Source organism: Neovison vison, chromosome 1 (assembly GCF_020171115.1).
Source record: "Neovison vison isolate M4711 chromosome 1, ASM_NN_V1, whole genome shotgun sequence".
Taxonomy (NCBI): Eukaryota; Metazoa; Chordata; class Mammalia; order Carnivora; family Mustelidae; genus Neogale; species Neogale vison.
This window is the reverse complement of record NC_058091.1, coordinates 44,164,102-44,177,622: the sequence shown is the minus strand read 5'-3', so window position 1 is coordinate 44,177,622 and position 13,521 is coordinate 44,164,102. Positions and strand designations below refer to the sequence as shown.

At 37.9% G+C, this 13,521-nt stretch overlaps 1 protein-coding gene across 5 annotated transcripts in view; it reads right to left on the bottom strand.

Annotated features, from left to right (window-relative positions):
- The window catches only part of SNX14 (sorting nexin 14), an 83,864-nt gene that overhangs the window by 67,169 nt on the left and 3,174 nt on the right, over nucleotides 1-13,521 (bottom strand). The gene's annotated exons all lie outside the window — the stretch shown is intronic.

Sequence of the window (13,521 nt, the reverse complement as noted above, 5' to 3'; positions counted from 1 at the left end):
AGGAACAGCACTGCCATGATTTCTATATGCATGGAAAACATTGTCTGATAGGTAAGTAAATGAGTACAATACAGTGTGAGCATGTGTATTATATTAAGACAGAGAAAGCAATACATGACAAGGGAACACCTCAGGCAAAATATACAACCCAAATTTAAAAGGAAAGAAAATCCTTTTTCAAAGAAAGCAACTCCATAGAAAAACTTAAAAGAATAAGTAGGAGAAATCCAACAGAAGAGAATGGGGTAGAGAAATGAGGGACTAGGGAAGAGGCAGAGGAATTCAAACTTGGGAAAACTACACCAACTAAGATCTGAGCACAGCTTGAAGGAAGAACTGGCTTTAAGATGAAGCTTTTAAAAAAAAAAAAAAAAACCCACAGGCAGAAGCGAGATAATATGGTGTCATAAAATAAGTCATGTTAACGTGTCTCAATACAGGCAGTCCTCATATTGCACAGTCCTGATAAGCATAAATTTCCATTACCATGATTTTGTAAAACACCAATCCCCCAACAACACAGTTCAAATTCCAATTACCACATTATGTTTATTAACTGGTAACTACTAACTGGCACAAACTTTGGTGCCAGTTCTTCCATTCACAAATCACTATGTAGTGAGAAGAGAATGAAGCCAGTCCACAGAAAGAGAAAAAACGAAGTGAAAAACTTATCGGTTATATTTTAAATCCAGATATGTGACTAGTTATACCAGTCTCTGAGGCCTAGCTACACTCCTGTTCCTTCTACACTTAAATAACCTTCCAATGATTCCACTCTTTGCCAATACAGTGTGAGTTTAGTTTCTGTCATCTACCACTTAAAGTCTTGAGTAATACCCTGAAGGCAATGAAGAATTTTTAAGATTTTAGGAATTTTAGAAGTTTTAAGGAGAGTAGTATTGCTAGACTTTATAATCAAAGGACCACTCGGGTCACAATATGGAGAATAGCCTAAACTGGAAACATGCAGGCTAATTAGAAAGCTGAAAAAAATCTATAGGAGCCAAAGGTAGCTTATACAGAGAAGAGACTTAGAGATAAAAAAGCTGATAATCTTGAAAACATTTAGGAGGAAGAATTAAGAGGACTAAGTTGTTGATTAATGTGAGCAGAAGGGATAGGTAAAAAATCACTTCTCTTTGGACACGCTAAATTTCAAGTATCTTAAAACATGGCATGCAGCGGGGGCACCTGGGTAGGTCACTTGGTTGAGCATCTGACTCCTGATTTCAGCTCAGGTCATGGTCTCAGGGTCCTGGGACTGAGCCCAGGATCTTCACTCAGTGTCTGCTTAGACTTTCTCCCTCCCTCTCCTTCTGCCCATTCTCACACTCACTCTTTCTCTCTCTAAAATAAATAAATCTTAATAAAAACAACAGAGCAAGTAGAAAAATTTCATGAGCAGTTAAATATTGGGTAGTTTAAATCTCTGCAGAGAATATGAGGTAAGGAAGAAAACTGGGGGATTATCACATAAAGATCATTGAAATTATGGGAATAAATGAAGTGACCAGGGAGGAGCTGTAGAATGACAAAAAAGAGAGACATTAAGGAAATCAGCAGAGCAAGAGAAATCTAGTAATTAGAAGAGCTGGGGGGTAGGGGGACCAAAAAAACAAGAATCAAGTCATAGGGGCAGGGTGCCTGGGTGACTTAGATGGTTAAACATCTGCCTTCAGCTCAAGTCATGATCCCAGGGTCTTGGGATAGAGCCCCGCATCAGACTCCCTGCTCAGTGGAGAGTTGGCTTCCCCCTCTCCCTCTGCCCATGCGAAACCCCCACCCCGCTATGTGCACACTGGCTCTCTATCTCAAATAAATAAATAAAATTACAAAGAAAAAGAATCAAGTCATAAAGGCTGTCAAGGTAAAAAAAAAAATTCAACAAGGATGAAGTAATTAACATGATCAAATTATTTTTAAATTTAAGTGAGAGAATGAGAAGTTTTAGCAACAACAAAAAAAGGCACTGATGAACTGGCAAAAGCAGTTTTAGTAGAATGCCAATGGAATGCAGTGGATGTATGAAGAGTGAACTGAAAATAAAAAAGTGAAATTGGGGGATGCCTAGGTGGCTCAGTCAATTAAGCATCTGACTCTTGGTTTCGGCTCATGTCCTGGTCTCAGGGTCATGAAATCCAGCCCCGTGTCAGGTTTTTGCACTCAGCAGGGAGTCTGCCTGAGATTCTCTTTCCCTCTCTCTGCCTCTCCCCCACTAAAAGAAGTAAATTGGTAATATGGATAATTCTCTTTTTAAAGGAACAACAGGCTAAGGTGGTGGCTGAAGGGAGATAATGACCAAAAATGTTTAGTAAAACCTAATCATATTTAAATATTGACAGCACAGAAGGAGATAAGAGAAAAAGACATAGGAGAGAAGAGCTAAGTTGAGTTAATAATGTCCTAGAGAAGTTAGCAATAGTTGGGTTTCAAAGCCTAAAAGGAGAAATAGTTGTAAGAGCCATAGATATCTCTTTCCAAATACCAGAGAGAAAGAATACATGGATGAGAATGTACTTAAGCTGTAGATTCAATAGTGAGGATGAAAAGCAATATGATGTCCTTTACGTAAAATGGGAGATGCTGAAAGAGAAAGGCAAAAGCAATAAGATCAGAAGTTCTAGCAGACTGGGCAAGTTCTGAAAGAGCCACTGGGCACACGCAATGAGAAGGCTATTCTGAGGAACTGCTGGGAAGTTAGATTTACAGGTTTGGGATTTTCTCTAGCAGCATTCAGTAACCAAGATATAAACACTGAAAAACCAAGCAGCATCACTGATCCAAGATTTCAATTTTGTCAGATTAGTGCAACAGAAAGGAGTTAAGGATACTGGCAACAGAGTAGCTGAAGTGATGGACCGTGGATTCTAAGCTAGACCAACTCTAAACAGCATAGGTAAGTGACAACAGAAGAGAAGAAATAGAAAGCAAAGGAGTCAGGAGACTGAGAAGTCAAGGAGCAGGTACGGTGTTATTGAATGAATGAAAGAAGTTGATGGTCAGCAAGTAGGATACTTGCTAAGATTTCAGAGGTAGAGCTCTTTCTGGTGATTAATAAGGGCCACCATATGTTGACCCAAGTGGGAGGCTAAAGAGGAACCACACAAGCACTGAAGTCACCTAGAATGTCGACAGGATTTAAAACGGAGAGGAAGGCTATAAACCATAAAACAAAGTCAACTGTAAACGAGCACAAATAATCTGGAGAGTGATATCAATGAGAAAACAGACAAATGGCATATGTTCCAAAGGAGTAAGAGACTTCTGCTTCCTTGACAGAATGACTGGTACTAGACTTGCCTTCCCACCATAAACAACTATAAAACAGGACAAAACATACACAGTGGGATGCTTGGGTGGCTCAGCCCATTAAGCGGCTGCCTTTGGCTCAGGTCATGATCCTAAGGTCCTGGCATCGAGCCCAGCATCGGGTTCCTTGCTCAGCGGGGAGCCTGCTTCTCCCTCTGCCTGCTGCTTCCCTGCTTGTGTGTGTAGTAACTATTTCCAGGCAGTACAAGATGAAAATCCTTAAGAGAAAGGAAACACACAACTGAGTTCTACATCTATCCCAGTTCTCTAACTGAGGACAATTTATTAAGTGCAGTACAGAATAGAAAGGATTACAGAAGACCTGGAAGTTCAGAATTGGGAAATATACGGCACCAAGTAGTAAGAAGAGGTGAAGTGAAGATGCATGATTAGAGGTGCTTACCTATTATAGACAGTACAGACAGTGATCAAGTAAATATAAAATCTGTGAGACAAAGGCTGAGACCCCAAACTAGATGAATTGCCTGGTCTTAATATTGCCTGCAGAATAAAATAAAACCCCTTAAATCTTAACAGTCCCTTTCAATCTGGCCCCAGTTCACTTTTCTACTTTCTTTCACTTTTCTTATTTCTTCCCATTCCATCCCCCCCACACACACCCCCGGTAACCTCTACACCCAACAAGGGGCATGGGGCTTGAACTCACAACTTGCATGCTCTACTGACTAAGCCAGCCAGGTACCCCTCTTCTCATTCCTGTATACAAAGCTTCACTCCACCCAAAATAGCATACTTGACATCAAGTTATGTTTTGTTTTTTTTAAAGATTTTATTTATTTATTTGACAGAGATCACAAGCAGGCAGAGAGGGAAGCAGAGAGAGAGGGGGAAGCAGGCTCCCCGCTGAGCAGAAAGCCCCCTGTGGGGTTTGATCCCAGGACCCTGGGATCATGACCCGAGCTGAAGGTAGAGGCTTTACCCCACTGAGCCACCCAGGTGCCCCTGACATCAAGCTTTAAAAAAAAAAAGAACCTTATACTTAGAAACTAACTCAAATTATAGAGATATTTCAGAGAGGAAATTATCAAATTCTTGTTCACAGCTGCTTACCAAACATCATTTTGACCCAGACAGTCATGACTCAGAATTCAGGATTTTTAGGATTTTTGGACAGTTATATAATACACATTTCATATATACTTTAACACTCTCAATGAGATCTAATGGAGTACTCCATCATTAGATATTAATATTTCTGCAACAAAACACAAAAGCAATAAGAAAGAAATAAGTCAAAAATAAAAAGACTATACATAGGGGCGCCTGGGTGGTTCAGTCAGTTAAGCATCTACCTTTGGCTCAGGTCATAACCTCGGGCCCCGACATCAGGCTCCCTGCTCAGTGGGGAGCCTGCTTCTCCCTCTCCCTCTGCCTTCCGCTCCTTCTGCTTATTCTCTCTCTCTTTCTCTCTCTGTGTCAAATAAATAAGACCTCAAAAAAAAAAAAAGAGAGAGAAGACTAAATAAATAAATAAAATACTAAATAAATAATCTCATGTCTGTTCAGGTCAGGTTTTGCCATCAAATGTAATTGGTACAAACTTAGGGTTAAAATTACTTCTTCACAGAGCTTTTGATTTCAGAATTACAGATTAGGAACTGTAGACGTGTAGATCAAATGACAGTCAGATTTTAGACTGAATGACAATAAATACTACATGCAGTATGTGTGGGCTTTAACTAAAGCAAGCAATAACTAAGGTATTATTTAAGAAGAAAATCTATATCCTTAAATGCATTAATCCAGTAGTTCTCAACCAAAGGTTGAGGGTATTTTGCCCCCCACGGGGCATTTGGCAGTATATGCAGACATTTTTGATTGTCTGGACTGTGGAGAGGGGGAAAGGGAAGGTGCGCTATTGACATCAAGTGGCTAGAAACCAAGATTGCTGCTAAATATCCTACAATGCACAGGCCAGCCCCTCACAACAAAAAATTATCTAGGCCAAATTATCAATAGTGCTGATGTTGAGAAACCCTGCATCAATCAGAGACAAATATTAAAACCAACAACCTAAGCATTCAGAAAGTTGGGGGAAAAAAACAGGATCCAAACACATAAAAAGGAAGGAAACAATAAATTGGGGGAAAAAAACAGGACCCAAATACATAAAAAGGAAGGAAACAATAAAGAGAAGAATAGAAATCAAGAAAGTAGACAACAATGACAAGAGGAAATAACAAAATATAAGCTTAGTTTTTGAAAAATTAATAAAATAAGCAAAACTGTAATTAGATTTATCTTCTTTTCCAACTTGAGCTATATTTTACCATAACTAAAGGGACCTAACAAGTGAAGTAAAGCAATTCTAGAAGGAAAAATAGTAGAGAGAGAGAGACAGACAGAAAGAATTCAAATTTTAAAATATATAAGGAATGAAAAAAATGAGAAAATCATCATGTTGCAACCTATAATGAAATAACTCATTCATGGAATAATAAATGGTAAAACCAAAGAAGTTTACGGGGCAAAGTATTAGCTGTCACTACCCAAATCCACAAAAAGTGAGGCGACTCCATCTTATGTGGAGTTATCCTCTCATGTAATATAATTCTTACACACACAAAAAGATCTAAATCTAATCAAATTTATAAATCTAACACCTTGTCTACAAAAAATATGCAGGTAAGAATAAAAAAAAAAAAAAAAGAAACCATAAGGAACCTAACAGCAAAAGTGTGAACAAATGACCCAGTTTCTTCAAGTCAGTGGTGGGGAGAGGGGAGAGAAGCAGGTAAGGAGGAATGTTCTAGATCCAGGTAAACAAACTATGGCTTATGAGCCAAATGCCACCTGCTTTGGTATGGTTCCCAAGCTCAGTGAAGTTTCTACAATTTTTTTTTAACAATTCTTTGAAAAGAAAAGAAAAGGAAAAAAAAGAATATGGGACAGAAACCTGATGCAGCCCAAAAGTCTAAAATATTTACTATCTGACACTTCATAGAAAAATTTTGCCAACTCTTATTGTTATAAATAAGAGATTTACAAAAGCCTAAAAGATGTAGCTCCCACATACAATGAGTGGACCTATTTTAGATCCTAATTAGTATAGATACACTACCAATTTTTATGGAGTTAGGAAAATTTGATTATGGACTTACATGGTATTAACCAACTAGTGTTAATTTTTTAAGGTTATGGCTTTGTGTAGAAGTGATTTTTAAAATGGAGGAAGACTTGGGTGCCTGGGTGGCTCAGTGGGTTAAGCCTCTGCCTTCGGCTCAGGTCATGATCTCAGGGTCCTGGGATCAAGCCCCGCATGGGGCTCTCTGCTCCGCAGGGAGCCTGCTTCCTCCCCCTCTCTCTCTGCCTGCTTCTCTGCCTGCTTGTGATCTCTGTCTGTCAAATAAATAAATAAAATCTTTAAAAAAATAAAAAATAAATAAAATGGGAAAAGACTAGATATTTTTCAAATATGCAAAATATTGATGGTTGTTGAGACTGAGTGATGGGTGCTTGGAAGTGCCTTTTACTCTTTTTTCTATGCATGCTTGGAAATTTTCAAAATCAAAAGCTAATAAAAAGACAAAGTTTCAGCAAAACAGATCAAGGAATAAAACAAAAAGAGAATACAAATACACAAAATACTGAATGAAAAAGAAATAATGAGAGCTAAAACTGAAATGAAAAATTAAACTGCAAACAACTATGTTCATAAACTGGATAACCTATATGACATAAATTTTTGGAAATAGACAAAAATGCTAGAAACTAGTAAGTGAAGAACTAGATAACTTATATAGACCAGTTATCATTAAAATAGTAATCAGAGACCTAGCTGAAAAAAAGAAAAAAAAAAAAAAAGACCCTGGCAAATGGTAAAGATGGTAATGAGACAGATAATCCCTATCCTATATACATGACTTCGGGGGGAAAAAAAAAATGAGAAAAAGCTACTAATTTAAAAGGACTAATATAATTTTAATTCCCAAATCAGACAAAGACAATATAAGAAAATCATTAGGTCTATCTTACTTACCAAATACTAAGAGTAAAATATTAGTTAACCAAAACTAGCAGTATATCATAAAATAAAGAATAATACATTACAAGAAAGGCATGTTTTTAAATAGCTCATTATCTTTTTTTTTAAAAGATTTTATTTATTTATTTGACAGAGATCACAAGTAGGCAGAGAGGCAGCCAGAGAGAGAGAGAGAGAAAGAGAGAAGCAGGCTCCCTGCTGAGCAGAGAGCCCCACGTGGGGCTCGATCCCAGGACCCTGGGATCATGACCTGAGCCGAAGGCAGAGGCCTTAACCCACTGAGCCACCCAGGCGCCCCAATAGCTCATTATCTTTAAATCTATACCATCAACAGTAAAGGAAAAAAAAAAATCAAAATAATGATACCTCTTGATCTAACAAGTTCACAGGGAACAGAAAGGGAAAAAAACATATCCACAACACTATAGGGATGCAGTCAACAAAAGCCAGACTATTAAAAACTCCACAAAACGTAAACCCCAGTTTCTTCAACAAAAAATTGCAAGGTTAAAAAAAGTGGGATTATGGGGAGGGGAGGTAACTTTCTAATTAAAAGATCACATTTGGATCTTAATTTGATTAACTGTAAAAAGCTGTTTACAAATAAGATTCATTATGGATGGAGCAATAGAAACATAAAATATGTGAAGATATAGTAAAATGTGAATAGTAAGATCTAAGCAGTACATGACTGGTTATTTATTGTAAATTCATACATTGCTGTATGCTTAAGTTTTTTTTTATCATAAAATGATGGGGGGAGTTCTAGCAAATTCAGAGAAATCTGGCCATTGGACATTTGATGATAAGAAATTACTTTTTATTATGTGGTATTATGGTTATAAAAGAAAAAAAGGACTTATGTGTTAAGAGACACACACTGAAATTTTTTTTTAAGATTTTATTTACTTATTTGTCGGAAAGAGAGAGAGCACAAGCAGGGGGAGCAGCAGGCAGAAGGAGAGGGAGAAGCAGTCTCCTCTCTGAGCAAGGAACCTGATGAGGCATTTGATCCCAGTACCTTGGAATCATGACTTGAGTTAAAGGCAGACACTTAAAAGACTGAGCCACCAAGGTTTCCCAAATACTGAAATTTTTAATGTTTATAGATAAAATATGTCATCTGAGATTTGCTTCAAAATAATTGTAGGGGGCTGATATCTGACTTGAGCTGATAGTTTTTTAAGCTTAGTGACAGATACTGAACAGGTTTCATTATACAATTCTATTTTTATTTTATGTATGTTTAAAATATTCCATAATAAACTTTTTAAAATTTTTTTTGAAGATTTTATTTATTTATTTATTTGCCAGAGAGAGAGAGAGAGAGAGTGAGCGAGCACAGGCCAGCCGAGTGGCAACAGAAGCAGAGGGAGAAGCAGGCTCCCTGTTGAGCAAGGAGCCTGATGTGGGACTCTATCCCAGGACGCTGGGATCATGACCTGAGCTGAAGGCAACCTCTTAACCAACTGAGACACCCAGGTGTCCCAATAAACTTTTTTTTAAATAAAAAAACACACTTAAAAAGACACAAGAACAGGTCTGAATGAATGGAGAGATGATGTTCATGGATGAAACCTTTAAAAAAAAGCCAACATATAAATTCTACAAAGTAATTCACAAAGTAATAATACCGTGGTGGTATTAAATATGATTGCAAATTCTTTAACACTCTTCACATCAAAAACAGGAATTTAATTTTCTTCCCCTTGAATAGGGGTTAGTCTTAATAACACTACAGCTAAGAGAATGTAGCAGAAATGAAGCTGCCTAACTTCCAAAACTAGGTCATAAAATGGTTATGGCTTCCGGCAGGCTGTCTTTCTCAGGATGCCCACCTGTGTAAGCCAGCACCACTTTGGGGGAAAAGCCACAGGTAAAAACTATATGTATAGGTTCTGGCCTATAGTCTTGCTGAGATCACAGCCAACAATCAGCATCAATTGTCACATACATTAATGAACAAGCCAACAATTACTATTCTAGTCCCTGTCTTCATGATGCCCAGCTGATGATGCACAGTGAATAGAGATTAGCTATACTGACCAACTTGCCCAAATTATACTTCTGTGTGCAAATTAGATGTTGCTGACCTAAACCACAAATTTAGGGATGGTTTGTTAGGTGACAATATATAAGCAAAATATAAACTACAATCAAAATTCCAGCTCAGGATGCCTGGGTGGTTCAGTTGGTTAAAGGGCTGCCTTCACCTCAGGTCATGTTCCCAGGGTCCTGGGATCGAGCCCTGCATAGGACTCCTTGCTCAGTGGAGAGAGCCTGCTTCTCCCTCTCCCTCTGCCTGCCACTTTGCCTACTTGTGCTCTCTCCCTCTCTCTCTCAAATAAATAAATAAAATCTTTTAAAAAAAAAATCCAGTTCAATCTTCAGAGAAATTTGACATAATCATTCTAAAATGTATAGGGAAAATAAAGTTTTCTTTATTTTTAGATTTATTTACTTACTTGAGAGAGAGAGAGCACACACACACAAACACAAAGAGGGAGAGGGAGAAGCAGACTGCCCACTGATCAGGGAGCCTGATTCGGGGCTCAATCCTAGGATGCTGGGATCATGACCTGAGCTGAAGGCAGACTCAACCTACTGAGCCACCCAGGTGTCCCGAAAATAAAGGTTTTTTAAAAAGCTGACCAACTTTGCAAAAGAAGCGCCAAGTGTGAGAACTTGTCCTCGCAGATACAAAACCACACTAGGAAATATAACACTATTGTTAAAAAAAACAAAAACAAAAAAACAAATCTGGTACTGTTATAGGAAGAGAAAAATAAAGAGAAGAAACAGAGCTTAGAAGTTTGGAAACAAAATATATGACATCCTGGAATCTGTCTGCCTGCATTCAAATTCTGGCAATGACACAATGCAAATTACCTTCTCTGAGTCTTGTTTGGTCTTCTATAAAATGAGATAATAAAATACCTAATTCAAAGTTGTTACAATGATCAAATAAGACCACAACAGTGCTTAGACTAGCCTATAATATACTAAGTTATAAGTGTATGTAAGCCAATTGTTGTAATTTAAAAAATAAAGAACCATCAATGAAGTAAAAAGACAACCTATGGATAAAATGGGGAAAAAATTTGCAAACCATGTACATGGTAAGGAGTTAATATCCAAAACACATAAAGAATTCATTCAACCCAGGGCAATCTTGCACTTCCAATAGGAAGACGCCTACTTCACTACTCCAACAAGGGGAAGCAATTTTTCTCGCACAGCAACAAGCCCAGCCAATAAGAATATACCATAACTCAAGCAATGAGAAACCACCACCATCCTGCACTCTCCCTTTCTTCCAATGGACTTTTAATCAAAGCAGACCCTCCCATCTTCCTCTCTTCTCTGTTAAATTACATTCCTCTCCTTTGATCTTCAGGCTTGTCTCTGGTTTCCCACAGCAATTGCCATTCCTTTGGTATTCCTGAGTAAACCCATTTTGCTGGTTAAAAACAAAAAGTGTACAGAAGACCTAAATACACATTTCTCCAAAGAAGTTATATGAAATACCAACAGGTACATGAAAAGATGTTCAATAGTCATTAGGGAGATGCAAATTAAAACCACAAGATATCCCCTCACACCTGTTAGAATGGCCATGATCAAAGAGACAAGAGATAGCTGTGCTGGGGTAGCTCAGTTGGTTAAGCCTCTGCCTGTGGCTCAAGCCATGACCCCAGGATGGAGCCCTGCCTCAGGCTCCCTGCTCAGCAGAGAGCCTGCTTCTCCCTCTCCCTGCTGCTCCCTCTGCTTGTGCACTCTCTCTCTCTCTCTCTGTGTGTCAAATAAATAAATAAAATATTTTTAAAATATTAAATATTTTTTTAAAAGGCAGGAAATAACAAATGCTGGTATGGATGTGGGGAAAGAGAACCCTTTTGTGCTATTGGTGGGAATGTGAACTGATAGAGCCACTATGGAAACAGTCTGGAGAATTTCCAAAAAGTTAAAAATAAAACTACTATTTAATTCTGGAATTCCACTTCTGGAAAAATATCCAAAGGAAACAAAAACACTAACTCAAAAAGATGTCTGCACCCCCATGTTCACAGTATACAACAGCCAAAATACAGAAACAACCTAAGTGTCCATCAACAAACGAAAAAAAGGGGCACCTGGGTGGCTCAGTGGGTTAGGCCTTTGCCTTCAGCTCAGGTCATGATCCCAGGGTCCTGGCTCTCTGCTCAGTGGGGAGCCTGCTTCCCCCTTCTCTCTGCCTGCCTCTTTGCCTACTTGTGATCTCTGTCAAACAAATAAATAAAATCTTAAAAAAAAAAAAAAAACAAATGAACAAAGAAGCTGTGGTATGTATACACACACACACATAAAAACCATAAAAAATGAGGAAATCCTATCATTTGGGACAACATGGATGGACCTTAGAGGCATATGCTAAGTATTATGCTACGTAAAATAAACAGAGAAAAGAAAAATAGTGTATGTATCTCACTTTTATATAAAATATTAAGGAAGAAAACTCACAGAAAAAGATCAGACTTGTGGTTACAAAAGGAGCATAGGGGAGAGGAAACTGCAGAAAGGTGGTCAAGTTACAAACTTCCAAGAAGATAAATAAGTACTAGGGATGTAATGTACAACACAATGACTATAGCTAACAATTAAGCTACAATTAACTAATTAAAACTAAATCGAGAGGCGCCTGGGTGGCTCCGTGGGTTAAAGCCTCTGCCTTCCTCTCAGATCATGATTTCAGGGTCCTAGGATCGAGGCCCACACCGGGCTCTCTGCTCAGCATGGAGCCTGCTTCCCCCTCTCTCTCTGCCTGCCTCTCTGCCTACTTGTGATCTCTGTCCGTCAAATAGATAAATAAAATCTTTAATTAATTAAGTAAGCAAGTAAAACTACAACGAGCTACCACTATTTATTCACTAAAATGACTAAATTAAACCTACAGACAATATCAGACGGAATAGCCAAATGCTTTGGCAGGAGTGTAAATTAGTACAATCACTTTGAAAAACTATCTGGCAGTATCTACTTAAGTTAAACAAACACATACACTATGACTAAGCATTTCTATCCATGGGTATCTACCCAAAAGAAATAAGTCTATCAAAAGAAATATATATAAGAATATTCATAGCAGCATTATTCATAGCTGCTAAAAACTGTAAACAAGTCAAAGGCCCTTCAACAGAAGAATGGATAAACAAAGTATGTCATATTCCCACTGGAATACTGCAAAATAACAAAAGAGACTGAAGTACTGGCATACACAACAATACGGAAAAATCTCAAAAGAGATGAGAGAAAGAAACCAGATACAAAAGAACCATATTATTCCATTTATATGAAATTCAAAAACAAGCAAAACTGATCAATGGTGACTGAGGCTACTGACAAGGGAGTCTACTGGGGTGCTAGAATAAATGAGATTTGGGATTGAGCCTTGCATCAGGCTTCCTAGTCAGTAGGGAAAAGACTTCTCCCTCTCCTCCCCACTCTGGCTCGCTCTTGTTCTCTCGCTATCTCTGTTGCTATCTCTTTCTCTCTTAAATAAATAAATAAAATCTTTGAAAAAAAAAATTCGTGATCTTAATTCACATTGAAAGAAAAATTTATATACTAAATAATACTTTGAAAGATCTTTAGGATTTAAAGTTTCAAGACTATAAGAGAAAAAATTAATTTCAGGGGTACCTGGCTGGCTCTGTCAATAGAGCATGTGACTCTCAAGCACCACAATGGGTGTAGAGCCTACTTAAAATAAAATTTTTAAAAAAATTTTTTAAATAATTCTAAGTTTAACCATATAGAAGGAAAGCTCCAAACCTCCATACTAACCAATTAAAGATTTTAAACTGAAAATTTCTTTAAATTTTTTTTTTAAGACTTTGTTTATTTATTTGACAGACAGAGATCACAAGTAGGCAGAGAGGTATGGGGGTGGGGGGGGATGCAGGCTCCCTGCTGAACAGAGAGCCTGATGCGGGGCTCACTCCCAGGACCTTGGGTTCATGACCTGAGCTGAAGGCAGAGACTTTAACCCACTGAACCACCCAGGGGCCCCTGAAAATTTCTTTTTAAGTTATTTCTAAAAACTAACTGGTGAAATACCTGTGTAGAAGTCATTTACTTTAAGAGTTTTTTTTTTTTTTTTTTAAGATTTTATTTATTTATTTGACAGAGAGAGATCACAAGTAGGCAGAGAGGCAGGCAGAGAG